The sequence below is a fragment of the Sceloporus occidentalis genome, unplaced genomic scaffold, assembly GCF_023333645.1.
Source record: "Sceloporus occidentalis isolate IW3139 unplaced genomic scaffold, rSceOcc1.0.p SCAF_4, whole genome shotgun sequence".
Lineage (NCBI taxonomy): Eukaryota > Metazoa > Chordata > Lepidosauria > Squamata > Phrynosomatidae > Sceloporus > Sceloporus occidentalis.
The window spans coordinates 43,490,701-43,504,366 of NW_028316984.1; positions in this window are offsets into that span (position 1 = coordinate 43,490,701).

The window sequence follows — 13,666 nt, forward strand, 5'->3', positions numbered from 1 at the left end:
CTATAGACCAACAGCTTCTGCAAGGCAACAAGCTTCTGCAAAGACCCACTTCTTCTACAAGTTGGAGCTGTCTCAGATGCCGTTCTTAAGATAGAGACCATGTAGTAAGTGGATCCTTCTAACATTTTTACAATCTGATTCTTAATATCAGCAGACGGTGCTGTGTTCTGGGCTTTCAACAAGGTTATTCATTCCCCCTGCATGCTTAGCCTCTAAAAGCAATGCTTGGAGAATCCGACTGCTGTGTCAACATCTTTCATGCAAACTGGGAAGGATATAAATTGAAGTGGGCTTTTGTTGAGATATGGCTTCATGTAGCATGGCTACATCTCATGTTATGCTGGTTAAGTAGTGGATTGGCTCTGCCATTAGGCAAAATATAGTAGTTGCTTTGGGATAATAGGAGGTGATATCAAGGTGTTGGGGGAGGGGGAGCATGGTATCTGTAACTGAAATAAAGGCACATAACAAACAAAAAGAAAGAAAGAGCATGGTGTCTGGTGGCCGATCCTTCATCCCTCTCTGACCAAGCTTGCTGGCTTCAGGTATAGTGGAGGACCACTGCCATTGCCAGTACTGAAGAGAAAGATTCAACTGCTAGTCTAGTCAGCATTTTGTACATGGAATGGAAATGGCAGCCACCTTTTTCTCTCCTAGGGCCACCCATACCAGCTTTGCCTTGTAGGTTATTAGGAAGAGAGTCAGAGTTGTTTAGGAGTCATATTTTGTGTTATGATTCCCCATCGCTCGAAATTATATGAAATGTCTAACAACTTTAATTGCAGTAGGAGAACTGGGTTCTCCCTCTGGAGTAGGTGTCTGGACCTCTAAGGCAGGGCACGTTAGAAAGGATAGAAATGTTTGGATTCATCAGTAAAGACTTTGGCCCATTTTGCATGACACACTTGCAGCACATTAAAGTTTAACTGCCATGGCTGCATCCTATCAAATCCTGAGGTTTGTAGTTTGGTGAAACAATGGAACTGAGAATTCTAAGTGCCCCTTCATAAACTACAAATCCTAGGATTTTATAAAAAGGAACCATAAAAATTTAATGCAGAACCATAATGTTATAATTGTTCAGTATGAAAGAGCCTTTTGTCTTCAGTGGAGAATTTTTTTTTTTTTACCAAAATTGAACATGTACTTAGTAGAGAGGCAGAAGGAGAAGGAGAGAGAGCATATGGAATCTGCTACCTGGCTAAAGGAAAGAGAGGGAAGAAGTAAAAGAAGCATGGGAAGAATTGAAATTAAACCTGGGAATATCAGTCTATGAGACTATGAAACTGTAGAGTAGGCAATCTAAAGAGGGGATACTTGAGGGAATGCCATCTCTATCTCTCTTGGCCTCTAGTGGCACAAAGCCTCTTCTACAAAATGTGGTTGAACTTTTATTTATTTCAAGCAGGGTTCCCTATGAGTAGTAGTAATTTATTTCTTCAGTAATATCATCAGCCCCAATATGTTCAAGGTAGCACTTTGGTATTTCTGTTAGCAGAAGGGATTGGTGGTTTGTTTGCTCCTTTTGTGCCTTTTCATCAAATTTTATCACCAGCCATTTTCCTCTTCTGTTATCCCACCTCAACATGCATAGCTGAATGAAGACCCAGCTCCACTGTAGCTCCACAAATTATATTCCTTGGGAATTTGGAAATAAAGGTAAATCTACAGCTGTTGTAGGAAAAAGACTGGGAAAACACACACCATGGGCTACATGTGGCCCCAACCCCATTTTATAGCTCCCAGGAAACCCCTGATCTACCAAATTTGAATTAGCCCCAAATGCCCACAAACCATCTGAATCTGCAGCAGTTTAGCTTCCTTCATTCCTGTGCACTCACCAATGGAACTTTCCCCAGGCCAAGAACAAAATGCAAAGTGAAGTGATATTACTCCCAGATTGCCAAAAGACTAGTGAAGCCCATCGGAGGAAACAAGAGGGAAAATTGGTCCTCACCTCAGTCCAGTTACTACTTCTCTTGTGTAGCAGTATGTAGAAGTATCCCTCCAGGACTCCCAGTATTCCTCCCCAGGAGGGAGGGGTTTTGTTGAGCTTTAAAATGTCACCTTTCCACTTATGCAAGTTTCTAGGCAAGGCAATTTTGCTGTAGAAGAGGATGCAGAGCTCCCAAACGTTCCCTAAACCCACATCTCCCTAAGAAATCAGAAACAGATTTATAGTCACTTTCATTGTTAAATATAAATTTTACACATTTTCACGGCAGGTGTAGTTCTCAGTATATCCTGGGACAGGAAAACTGATTGCTGGATGTTCCAGAATTATATGCTAGCTCAGCTATATAAGCTGAGACCTGGGGGGGGGGGGGGGACAAGAAATTGAAAACTGAATCTATTGGTGAAGAGGTGTGCACTTCATGTTGAACTGGCAAATGGAGATGCTTGAATTGTTGCATATTAAATACAGCAATCCCCTCAGTATTCCCAGTTTCCTTATCCATTATGTTGGGAGATTTTGATACTGTTGTTAGCTACATGGCAACATGATTGTTGGAGTTCGTCAAGTTTAGTAGAAGTTGCTAACAGTGAAGTATCTTCAACATTTGGCTCCAATCCTGACTATAAAGGATTGGTTCCAATCCTGACTATAAAGGATTCTCTGACAGAGAACTTTTGTGTCACAACAAACTACAGTCTCCAGAATTCCATAGCATTGAGCCATGGCAATTAAAGTAGTGTCAAACTGCATTATTATTATTATTATTATTATTATTATTATTATTATTATTTCTGCAGTCTGGATGCAGTCAGGGTCAACTAGTCTAGTAGAACTTTGTGTTCCCTTAACACCATTGGTTCTCATGACAATTCTGTCTCCAGCTAGCCAACATAACTTGGAGACAGACCACACTCTTGGCAGAATTAACTGCAAAGGTATCAGAGGCAGTGGTTTAAAGACCATTTGGTTAGGAAATATGCTCATTTCCAGTTCGGCAAATACAGTTCTTCTAAATTCCAATTTAAGACATTATACATAGGACTTATTTGGTACAATATCAAATACTAAACCATCCAGAGACATAGTACTGTGGTCATAGTCAGTGGTTATTTGGTTTGCAGATTTTGTGACAGTGACATTATTATTATTATTATTATTTATTAGACAACGTGAACCATAATAAATGAAGGGAAAATAATTTGCAAGACAAGACCTAGACTGTCTACTTTGGAACCCATTCCCTTGCATAATCATCTCGTAGGCCTCCCATTCCAACCCCCTCCCATAGGATTTATTATTACTCGGCTTAAAATACAAACACTGAAAGGAAAAAAGTGGAATAGGTTGCCCACTTTCTGCCTTTCCACTCTTTTAAAGTCAATTTCTGTGGCTCGGCACTGGTTACCTAGGAAACCACTGTAGAATGGGACTGGAACTGGATTGGTTCCCTTTCACTGTGATTGTTAGAGATGTCAGCAGTTTTGAGTGGTGGACCTTTCAATATATGTATGTGTGTGTGTCTACATATTTGGCAAATCAAAGGATTCCCCCCTCCCTTTCCCTTTGCAGTACAAAATAAAAACTGCGTAAAGCAGAACAGTTATAAGAAGATAACAAGGCTTATAAAAGAGGAGGAACTGGCATGTTATGTCATGCCTATAGTATTTCTTGCTTGTGCAGAAATGTTGCCAGTGGTACATTTGTCAAACATGGTTTAAATGATTTGAACAATAGGGGATTCCCTCTTCTCTCTTGGGAAGAGATCTCAAGTCATTTCCCTCCCGGGAAAGCTATTTAAGTATAAGCTTGTCCTTTGGTGCATTTGTTAGAAAATGGCATTATTTTGTATTTAAAATTTAATGAACATGTTTAGTTTGTTTGCTTAAAGTGGGTAATGAACCCCTCGGCTTCATTATATTGCAGAATTAGTCATTAGGCCTGTGATCATTTTAATTAATTAATTTCAAAGTAACCTCATTCTTTTTTTTTTGGCAGTCCCATGAAGGGCTAACATAAAGAAATATATCTTTCCAAGGACTGAATCAGTACACTGAGGTCAGCCCTTGTGCTGCGTAAGTTTGTTCTCTTATGATGACTTGATTGAGAAGTTTCAGATCTTAAGCAAATCATTTTAGATATTTCTGTCCTGGTTTTCTTCTGCACAAAGTAGCCCAGATTAATAAAACCAAACAATTAAAGTGAAAAAGAGAAGCAGCAAAACCAACTTTAATACAAGTAGTCCAAACAGTATCAATATTGCCATCCACTTAATTGAAATCACAGTGCAATCATTCAAAATGTTTCATAATATAAGAAAATTCTGCAATATCTCTGACAAAAAAGGAAGGAGTTTCAGGCCAATTGTGGAAAAACTGTTGCTCCTCACAGGTGTTGCTGTCTTTCTTGGTATGGGATCCAGCTTGCCATATCTATTTAGGGGCATGAAGTACCCAAGTGCTGAAATCAATTGCCTAAGGCCTCCTTTTTTCTGAAGTAAGACTGATGGTTTTGATTGGGTATGGGCCTTAAATATCCTAAAGGCACCAGATCATGTCTGATCTTGGAAGCTAAAGATGGACAGCCCTGGTTAGTACTTGTATGGGAGACTGCCAAGGAATACCATATGGTTTCAGAGGAAGGAACTGACCAAAGCACCTCTGGGTATTCCTTGCCTGAGAAAACTCAACAAAACTATGAAATTCATGGGGTCTCCATAAATTGACAGGTGACTTGAAGACACATACACACAAGGGTGTTTTTAGCAATGATACCCTGCATGTGGAGGTCTCCTCCCATATCTTCTACCAATTCTGGAAAACACCTTGGTTGTTTTTTTTAACCCCTGTTCTCTCTTTTTTTAAATTGTCTATACTATTGATTATTAACTGCTCTTTTAAGCTTTCTAGTGATCTATCCATTGCCTGAACAACTAGCATATGCTATAAATGGTGGCAGTGAGAAAGCATTATTCTGTACTTCTTTTTTTAAAAAAGGGTTTTAAATGATAACCCATAAGAAATGTTAGCAAAATACATTCTAAGTGGAGACACATACAGCCAGTTTTGTCATCTTTTCCTTGCATAATCACCTTCTTTTGTTTTGGTTTTCTAGTGGCCATTTGGTTGTATATGAGACTGTTTTATCAGACATTTATGTCAAGTGATTTCCTTGGCATCCCCCCCCCCCCCCCCCGTCTCTAAATACTTGTAAGCTAAAGTGTTCTGGGCATTTTAATAAGTAAATATTATTGCCCAACATCCTGAGCTGTGCCCCTTTCATATGTGGGCAATATGAATGGAACTTAGCATTGTGTGTGTGTGTGTGTGTGTGTGTGTGTCTTTAAAACCTGTTAAGAGCCAATGTGGTGTAGTGGTTTGAGCGCCAGACTCTGGAGATCATTATTTAATTCCCTGTTCAAACATGGAAACACAGGGTGACCTTGGGCAAGTCATACACTCTCAGCTCCAGAAAATCCCATGATGGGTTTGCCTTAGGGTTGCCATAAGTCATAAATAACCTGAAGATACACAACCACAACAATGTACCTTCAAATCATCTGTCAACTTACAGTGATCCCCATGAATTTCATAGGTTTTTATTTTTTTATTATTTAAGAATAAAATCCATTTACTTTCATGAAATACAGTAGTTGTTTGTTACATTTTGACATTATGATATTCTAACATAGTTGGCTTCACTACATTATGTTTTTCCTGGGCATACATTAAATTGCATTTTATTGGGGCTCAGAGGTAAGATAGGTAAATTCCTCCTTACTACACCCTCATGTCTTAAATAGAAATAGTTTAACTAATTTAATTAGAATTAGTAGCTCTTATGGCATCTTGGCCTCACCCCTAGGCACCCTCCTCACTTGGGACTGAAGCACTGGGTCATGGCTATTGTGCATGTTATACTTAAAGATAGCACTCCAACTTTCACTCTCGTATTTAGGACAACTATGTTGCAAAAATGGGGATCAGATTCACACTACAGATACGTATATTGAACATTTCTTAGTGCGTAGCACTTCTATGTACAGAAAATGGGCACTGATATACAATAAATGGTCATTAATGTGAGTACTATTACAACACATAAATATTCTGTGTGGGCAAATAATACATAGTGATCATTAATATTCTTGCACACCTTCCACTATCCTGCTTTTCATTAACTTAGCACCACCCAATTACCAGAGGGAAAATAGACCACAGCTTGATTTGCTTAGCACAGAATTACACAAATGAACATAAAGTAATGAATGTTCCCCACAGGTTCAAAGTTAATACTGTTGACTTTGCCAGTGGGCAGGCCCCCTCCATTCATTATAAACTTTTTACAAGAAAGGATGGGTCCAAAGGAAATTACCTGTATGCAACAGCAAGGCTATTCTTTCTAAACATGCTACTTGGTTACTGAAATTAATTTCTTACTTACTTATTTTCAAACTTTCTACCATCTAGGAACAATATTGACAAAATCATCTCATGAGAGGAGACCATACACTACTGTAACTGAGCTTCAAAACATGGCAGAGTATTTGGGGCATACTGTAGAATGTAAGTGATGTTTAAGGAATATACCAGCTGGATGTTTAGTTACAGGAGTGTGTGCAAAATGAGGGCATTGTCCCCCCTTCCAAATAAAAACTTTGCCCCCTAATGAACTTTTTTCACTTCCAAAATTTCTAGCATTGCCTTATATTAAAATACTAGTTGAAGTACAGTTTAGGTATCCAAAGAAAAGGACCAGGCAAAGTTACCAAGGGAATGAGGACACAGCACATATAAGATCCTATGTGTGAGCAATTTTTAATGTGAAGTCATTTCATGGCCAGAACCCATAGCTTTTTGTGGGGGGTGGGTGGGCTGTGTGGCTGTGTTCTGGAGGAGTTTATTCTTGCATTTTGCCACATCTGTAGCTGGCATCTTCAGAGGATGTTGGCATGAAAGACTGTTTGCATTGATCTTTGGTTGAGAGGAAATGGTTTACATGTTAATCTGTGTTTTGAATGGCAAGGCCTAAGGGTGGAAAACTAGAAAATTGTGGACCAAAGTAACATTTTATTTGAGCTGGAAGAATTCTCATCTGGTAGGATGACTCCCCGCTCTGCACACACTTTTGTCTCCTTCTATACTACTCCCTTCCCGAGTTGTGTCCATCTCTCTACAATTTTACCATGTAGGAATTGAATTTGAAATATAGGGGGTCTCGGTCTTGGTCTCTCTCTCTCTCTCTCTCTCTCTCTCTCTCTGTGTGTGTGTGTGTGTGAACTGTCTTCAAGTCGGCCTTGGCTTATGATGATCCTATGAATAAGATATCTCCAAGACACCATATCCTGAATAGCCCTGGTCAAGTCTTGCAGATTTAGGGTTGTAATTTCCTAGATTGAGTCTATCCACCTGCAGTGTGGTCTTCCTCTTTTCCTGCTGCCTTCTATCTTCCCTAGCATCATAGTCTTTTCTAGGGAATCATGCAGTCTCATGATATGATGAAAGCATGAAAATCTCAGCTTCGTCATCTTGGCTTCTAGGAAGAGTTGCTTTCTTTTTAATACAAATAAATGGGTTCTAGAACAAATCAAGCCTGAAATCTCCCTAGAAACCCAAATGGCTAAACTTTCCTTTTAGAAATCTTTGGTGTATCCCATTACCCAACATATATTTACAATATGATCCCTAGTGCCTCTCGGATCTTGTGGAAGAGATCTCTTGTTCTTCCTTTTTATTATTTATTTAATTTATATGCCACCTTTCAATGCTATTTCTCTGCATCGATTCCTGAATTAGTTCTCTTTATTATACAAATGTTTCTATACAAAGCAGTATATCATTTAATCACTGTTTCTTCTATGAGCAGGATGGTGTCAGACAGCTTCATCTTTATCTTGTGACACTTAGAGCCCGTACAGACTGGTGCTATGTGCCGGTGTGGGGGTGTGGCGTATGCACTCTGGCTGCCTCCACGCTGATGTCACACTGGGCCTGGATTAATGAACTTGTCAGACCCAGTTTTTCCTACATTTTTAAAAAATAAAATAAAATTTTGTTGAATATTGAAAAATCTAGGGAAATGGAAAATCCTTTTTCTTTCTTTCTTTCTTTTTGGCCCATCTCTAGATTCCAACTCCTAGATCATGCCATCATAAGTCATGTCTTGTAAAATTAGAGTCTGCTTCTGTAGCCAACTCCTGGATCTTATCATGTTCTTTCTCACCCTACTTGGCAACACTTCCACCTGCAGACACAAATAACTAATAGGAACAGCCTTCTGTTTAGACCTAATTTTACTCTTTTCCTCAAAAAATTGCAAAATAGCAACTAAATACAAGTTGGTATTGCCGAGCCCTTACTCTCAATAATTAGATTAAAGGTGTAGAAAGGCTCTTGATACCAAGGACAACACATTTTTCTTCCACTTTGATTGATTGATTGAATGAATGAATGAATGAATGAATGAATGAATATGCTTCCTTTCTCCCAGAGTGGGACCCAAGGCAGCTCACAGAAGGTAATAAATAAAAATCTACAGTGCAATTTTAAAAACAATTTAGATAGTCACAATTAAAACAATATAAAGTTATTTTAAAACATACAAATGTTAAAAGATAAATAAAACACACCACACAATCCACACAGGATGCATTTTTATTTAATTTCAGTTTATATGTTTAAAGTATTTTACTTTAGTTAACATGTACTTCACTTTTCCAGTCTTATTTCTCCCACCCTCATTTGACTTGCAGAAGATTTCAGGGGGGAGGAAATCAAAATTTTACAATGCAATAGAACAACCATTGGTTTAAACACAAACAAAGCTAAGTCTTTCTTCTGATGTTGTTATCTTAGCATATTTTTTAAAAGAAAACAATTATTTCATCTTTCTTCCCCACGCTTGAGCTCTGTTGACAGTCTATTATTCAATATTTAAAAAAAAAAAAATAAGAACTATTTTTTGAGTTTGTGGCACACCACCCAACCTGGTATCATTGGAATGGTTAAAAAGTTAGTCCTTTCACTTAAGCTTTTTACAATGAATCCACTGTATGCATTAATTCCCCCTCCACTTCATTTAACAGCCCAGCATGAAAGGATTTGGAAATAGCACAAGGTTTTGCTTTGTCTTTGGTGAGGGCATTTTGAAATTAAATCACTGAGAGAGAAGGAAGAGGAAGAATCAGGGCTTGCTTAGACCCCAAACCACCAGGGTTGTGCCTCTTAAGCCTGTTAAGATATATGCTTGTGCAGTCTCTTCAAAACAATATCCCCCGTAATTTCACAGGCGTCCCTGAATCTGCTGTCTCCTTGATTCATTGCTGGCACAAGCAGAACTGTCTATTGAGAAGACAACTTTTCTAGTTCATGGTGATCCCTCTTCTGAGATCACAAAACACAAAATGTTAGTTCTAAAGAATGTTGTAGACCTTGTAATTCATGGTACTCTCTCATAAATCTGTGTGGAACTTCAAGAATGCATGCCAAATACATTACCTCCCCATGTGGTGATAAACCATTGTGGTTTGTTCAGTGCTGAAAAGGGTTCCTTTGCAGCCCTTATGTCTATTTGGAGAGCAAAGTAATATGAAAAAGGAGATAGCTCACACTCTGCAATACTTTAATTAATCTCTCCCCCTACACACACACACAGTCTGTCTGTCTGTCTATAAACAGATAGTTGATTAATCCACAGACAAAGCCTTTTTATTGACTAAAAGGATGTCCTTGGTTAATTGGGCAGCAAATTGTTTTTAAAAATTCTTAATTATTTTAATTATGTTAACTCCTAAAACTGATGAGTGGCTGGCAGTATCTTAAAGAGGTATCTCCCCTTGCCTCCCACACATGAAGGATTCCCTCTTTTAAGGTAGTGCTTGCTGTGACATACATTTAGTTGAATACAGATTGTAATTAGCCTCAAGCCATAATTTGAAATCACAGCTACAAGTGTGTTCCAAATTTGAGGCTAACATTCAGATTGGTGTAGAGACAGAAACCATAGCACTGAAAAAGTAAAGAAAGATATGTTTCTTATTTATTTAATGATGACAGATGAGTGTAAGCAAGAGAAACTGGCTTTTTGTTTCCAATTTGGTGAGGGAGGTGAATCTATTCAAGCCCATATGATTGATCAGTAATTTTGTTGGTAATCTCAAGAATCCAGTATGATAAAATGTAAGGTTAACCCTGCTTGTTGCAGAAAAAGATAGCATAATGTGCTATCTAGAAGGCTGGGCTTGGCCCAGGGCACTAAAGCCTTATTTCAGCTGTGATGTTCACTTTGGGGCTATACAGACCACCCAAAAAGGGCAGTCTGCAGCCGCCCCATTACTGGCTGGATCAGGGCTGCGGCAACCTCATGCCACAGCCCCGATCCGGCCTCTGGAGAGCACGAAAATGTGCCAAAAAAGCAGCTCCTTTTTGCACCCTCCAAGGGGTTCCATAGCTGCGGTGGCACAACTTTATGGTGCCCCTTTCATGCTGCATCATATGACTGCAGCTCCAGAAGGGCGTCATTATGGTGCACGCTTTGTGGACTGGCACATGCCAATATAGTGCCCTATAGGTAGGGTTAGGGCATGCAGTGTGCAGACACTGTGTCCTAACTCCACCCACAGGCTGGAACAAAGTGCTGGTCTGTATCTGGCCTGAGTGAGCTTGGGCCAGTCATGGCATTAAGCCTAATGCACCATTTTATTATGAGGGCAAAACAAAGGAAAGAGGTGAGATGACATGTAGATTCCATGTAGATTGGGAAAGGTATTATTCAGAGAGTTTTCAGAGGAATGTTGATTCTATTTGTGGGTCAGGTAGTCTTTTTAGATTTTATTCTTTCCCCTATGGCAATACTGTTGTTGTTGGAACCCAACATTGACCAGGCTGCCATCTATCCTGCCTCACAATTTGAAGACCAATGGCACAAGAAGAAAGCATCTCTGACAAACCATTTTCAGCAACCAGCTCTGAAGAGGCTTCCACTGACTTCTTGTAGAAAACTATTTTTTTCTACAAATTGCATGTTTCTATCATTCTTAACAGCAGGGAAAAACCCAAAATTTCTCTCTTTTTTTAACCTTAATTCATTTAAATACAATATACACAGAATTTCCATGCACGTGCAGTTGGTTGAGCTAAAACAAATGGAAGGGAGGAAAAAAAAGGAAAGCTATGTCAGCTGTAAGGCAACCAGATGGCCACCTTAATTGTAAGAGTACTCAGCTTTAGTCCATTTCTTTTGGTTGTTGGCCTACCTTTGACCTCAACAAAGTATTATGTTTCCAGCAGCTATCTTTCTCTTTCTGATATATTCCCCCTCCCTTTCCATCACTGGCCTATGATTCTAATTCTATGGGCCTTGACCAGATCCTATAATATAGCAAAACGTTTTCTCATTTCGCTTCCAGATGTGCATTCGGTACACACACATACATACACACACTCATTACACACTCACTGTCTTCTTAAAAGAGGGTTTGCTTTTATATCCTCTATTATTTCCCTACATTGGACCTATTGTCAACATATTTCATCTCCATTCAGTTGCCCTTGACATAGGAAGCCTCCTGTATTTGTGAATGCCCAAACAATAGGCACTGTATATCTAAATGTTTCGGTCAGGAAAATGCTTTGCAAAATATTTTTTGTCAACTTCACAAAGGATTTGATTTCTCCATGGATGGTGCCACATTCATTCTCACTTCATAAAAGCATGAAGATTAACTGACATGGGGTCTGAAAGATCTTTCCCACAAAAATGCATGTTTTACATACATATTTTATTATCACACACAGCATGCCAGTAGCAGCTTCTGTAAGCACTTGTACGGCAACAAATACACAGTGTAGTACCGCAGAGTCTTACTTTCCCCTGCACTGGAAATTTATATGCTTGTGAATATAGTCATATATATTGTAGATGTAGATTAGATATTACGTAGATATATACTACTATAATTGGGGCAGGCACAAAGTGTGATGTAAATCATTTTACTAAGTCAGATTAAAGGTGCTATTACTCATGGCAATGTAATACTATCTATAATTTCTGTGTTAAACCTGACATTATAAATCCTTTAATCTGAGTATTTAAAAGCTGCTCTATGACTCATTTTTCAAATGGTATTCCCGTTAACACATTTACTGCTAATGAACCTCTAACATGTTCTTTCTTTCTTAGATAAACGCTGTTGACCAACATTATTATTTGCTCCTCACATAATTATTTTTTTAGGCTTTTTAATTTAATTGCTTTGGTATATTAAAAAAAAGGAATACACCAATAATGCATTTTAATTACACTTCCCAGGTGACCTATGTGGGGAGGGGGGAGATCTTATAGTGAAGCCACAATAATTAGCCTGTCATTGTCCAGTTTGGAGCTATTGTTTTGCTATCCTTTCTAGAATTCATCTCCTCCTGACTAGAATTCTAAAATCTTATGCATTATCTCACATAACACTTAGGAAAGTATTTTAAATGTGTGCCATACCAGCAGAAGCAGGCTTTCTAATTATTGTCAACCATTTCTCCTGTGACGTGATATATTCCCCTGGGAACTGAAACAACAGCCCACTCCAGGATTTATAATAGGCCCTAGAGCCGAGGCTGTGGTAGAGAGAGCTGTTTCCCTCAGGATAGATAATTGGTTTACATAGCAGCTCAACATCTGAACTAAATTCGTGGGGTTTTGGTGTGTGTATGTGTTTATGTGTGTTTGCACTGCTGTGATTTCCCTGTTTAATATACAAAACTATTTGGTGTTTCCAACATGATGTGACTTGCTGCTTAATAGCAGCATAATTTGTGTGTCTTACTTTGTCGGGAATGCTAAAAAGCTCTTCTGTGCATGTGTGTATTTTTCACATGCAAGGTATGGAAATATTAGTAAGAGCAATTTGGATGATGCTTAAGAAAAGCAACACTTTCCTCCAAAAATGTTGGAAAAGTTCCGATCATTTATGCAGTAAAAAGAAAAAAAAAAAACAATTAGCCTTTTGCATCTTATAAAGTACACTGCATTAGGAATAGTTTCAAAACACAACTCTGTTCTTATTTTTGCCTTTCTAAATACACCAGATTAAACCCTGCAGTTTAAATTTAGATCTTGAAAATGATGGTCTGAAGTATTCTTCTGTAACAGGACAAATTTTAGCTCTATAAAATTATAGTAATCTTAATTTGCCAAGTTTGGGACCATTAGACTTAAATGTGAGAAAAGCTTGCAAGAATCACAAAAAGAGTGTAAAGGGTGGCTCACTATGCCTGTCCAGTATAATGTAGTAAATAAAATATGCCCAAGAATTTAACCTGTCTTTTAAAGTGAATTGATCTGATTCACATTTCCTGGACTAAGGCAGAGGCTAGAATCCACATCTTTGTGCACTTCTCCTAATTTTGCCATGCAATTGTGAGAAAAATCTCTCAAAACGCATACAAAAAGAAATGCTTACGTTGCAGCGTGTTCCAAAAATGTGTATGTTGTGAAAAAAAGTTCAGAAAACAGTGTGGTGTGTGTGCATATGGGTGTTAAAATGATAACAATAATAATTTGCAGAGTCAACACAGAAACAGGGCAGCCCCACCTTTTGAGTGAAAACATATGATACAGAACAATTTGATACAGGCACAGTCCTTACTGACTTTCGTAGAAAGCAGTTGCAAAGGGTTTTGAACTTTTCACAAAATGATGGCTCCTGGTTGATTAAACAAT